Below are 2181 nucleotides of genomic sequence, written 5' to 3' on the forward strand. Positions count from 1 at the left end.
GGAATCTTGTCTCACAAATGTAAAATAGAAGTGTCCACAAGGTCCTTGGGCCAGTGCCCGGGACCTCGTAGGCTCTCAGCGAACTCAGGTCCCTTCTTCTTTCCAACCCAAATCCAAGATTCGGTAACAGCGTAAAACTCAAGGTCGAAGCAAAGAGTCAGACACAACTGAGAGACTAAACAACAGCAACAAGGTGGAAGCACGTAGAAACCAAGGCCACTGCACAGGAGAGAGGTCAGAGGCCGGGCGTGAGCCCACATCCCAGGTCTGGGGATTCGGCAGCCTGGAGATGTTTGCTGCGGGCCCACCTGGGCCAGCCGAGCCACCAGGTGGCGCTCACACCTGGGCAAGTGGCTGGCTCACATGGACATCAGTACCTGAGAGTCAGGATGCTGGCCTCAGTCCCTGGGGCGGACGACTGCTTAAAGAAATGCTTCTGCTGCTTCCTCCTTTGACACTGAAAACCCGGCAATTTCCCCAAATCCACAAAGAAACTGTATAGTGTTAGCCGCTCAGTTTTGTCTGACTCTTTGAGACCCCATGGACTGTGGTCCACCAGGCTCCTCTGTCCATGGGATTTTCCAGGCAAGCATACTAGAGTGGGTAGCTATTCCCTTCTCCAGGGGATCTTCCAGACCCAGGGATCAAACCCAGTCTCCCATATTGCAAGTAAATCCCTTACTGTTTTGAGCCACATATGAGCTTGCCCTTATTGCCTTATTTTGCATCATAATATCTTTCAGATTAAAATCAAAGTTAGTATTTTCCTTTGGGCTTCTAAATGTTTTTCTGAGCATTTCCATCATGGCAGGGCTGTCCAGGCTTCCCTGGCAGTTGGGGGCCTGCCATGGCCACACGGAGCCATGCAGTCACACGCACGCCCATCGCCACGCCAGGCACTGCTTGCGATCCTCCCAGACGAGCAACATCCCCTGCAGTTTCCGTTCTTCAGAGTCTCCTTCACAGCAAACCATCTCATGACTTTACACACAGGACAACCTACACAATTATTGGCGAAAGAAGAAGAGTCACCACCACAGTCTCCTTAACTGCAACGTACTTGATCGTCTAGAATGTCTGTTCGTGAAAACCCCAAAGCCACAAAGGCCTGAGTCCACACACGTGTCCCCCCTGCACAGGGGGCAGAGAAAGATGTGCAGCCCTGCTCAGTAAAGACCACCCATAAAACCAAAGATGGAAATAGGGACATCCCAGAGTTTGTAACTAGTTGATCACATCATTGCTTTCGGCACTGAGATGGCTCCTCCCAGCAGGGAGAGGGCAGGTCTGTGCCTCTTAAAAGCCCTCCACCCAAAAATACTGTCCCAGGAGCAGCAAGCTGCACAAATGTAGGCAGAAAAAAATCTTACTCATATGCAAACTAACATCCTTCCCACAAGGCTTTCCTAGACAGTAAAACTGAGAGTCCTCAACCTCTCCGCTCACACCACGCTCTCTCTGCAGAGCTGCTTACCCAGCTATCTCTCAGGGAGAGATTCCTGCAGAGTTGTGCTGGAATTCACCCTCTGATCCTTCGGTCCTAACAAAAACAGAGGTGACCACAGGGCTTCACCACGAGGTGTGTGTGCTCAGTTACTTTTCTATTTACCGTCAGACTCCTTTGAACACATTTCCAGTTAAGCTGGGAAGAGCGGTCCCATGCCAAGGTCAAAGTAACACCAGGTCTTATTAGCCTGTCCTCAATCCGCAACTGCGAAACAGAAGTCCAACGGATTAAACAGGAAGGAATGCTCGCGGAACCAAATCTGACTTTCCCAGAGGGTGGAGGTGACGCTGGTGCTCAGGGGAAGACACCCCCAGCCTCTCAGAGTCTGAAATGACCAGAAGTCGGTATTAAAGTAATTACCTTTTTAAGAAACGTTTGCTATTGCTTTTCAACAAGAAAGAAACAAAGTGCTGTGCCTCTCAAAAGCCCTTTGCCCAAAAATACTGTCCCAGAAGCAACAAGCTGCACAGATGTGGGCAAAAAAATCCTACTCATATGCAAATATCCTTCCCGCAAGGCTTTCCCAGACAGTAAAACTGAGAGTCCTCAACCTCTCCACTCGCACCACGCTCTGCAGGGCCTTTTGTTTCATGGGCTTCCCTGGTGGCTCAGACAGTAAATGTGGGAAACCCAGGTTCGATCTCTGGGTCAATAATATTCCCTGGAGAATGAAA

Source organism: Bison bison, unplaced genomic scaffold (assembly GCF_000754665.1).
Source record: "Bison bison bison isolate TAMUID 2011002044 unplaced genomic scaffold, Bison_UMD1.0 scf7180017864353, whole genome shotgun sequence".
Lineage (NCBI taxonomy): Eukaryota > Metazoa > Chordata > Mammalia > Artiodactyla > Bovidae > Bison > Bison bison.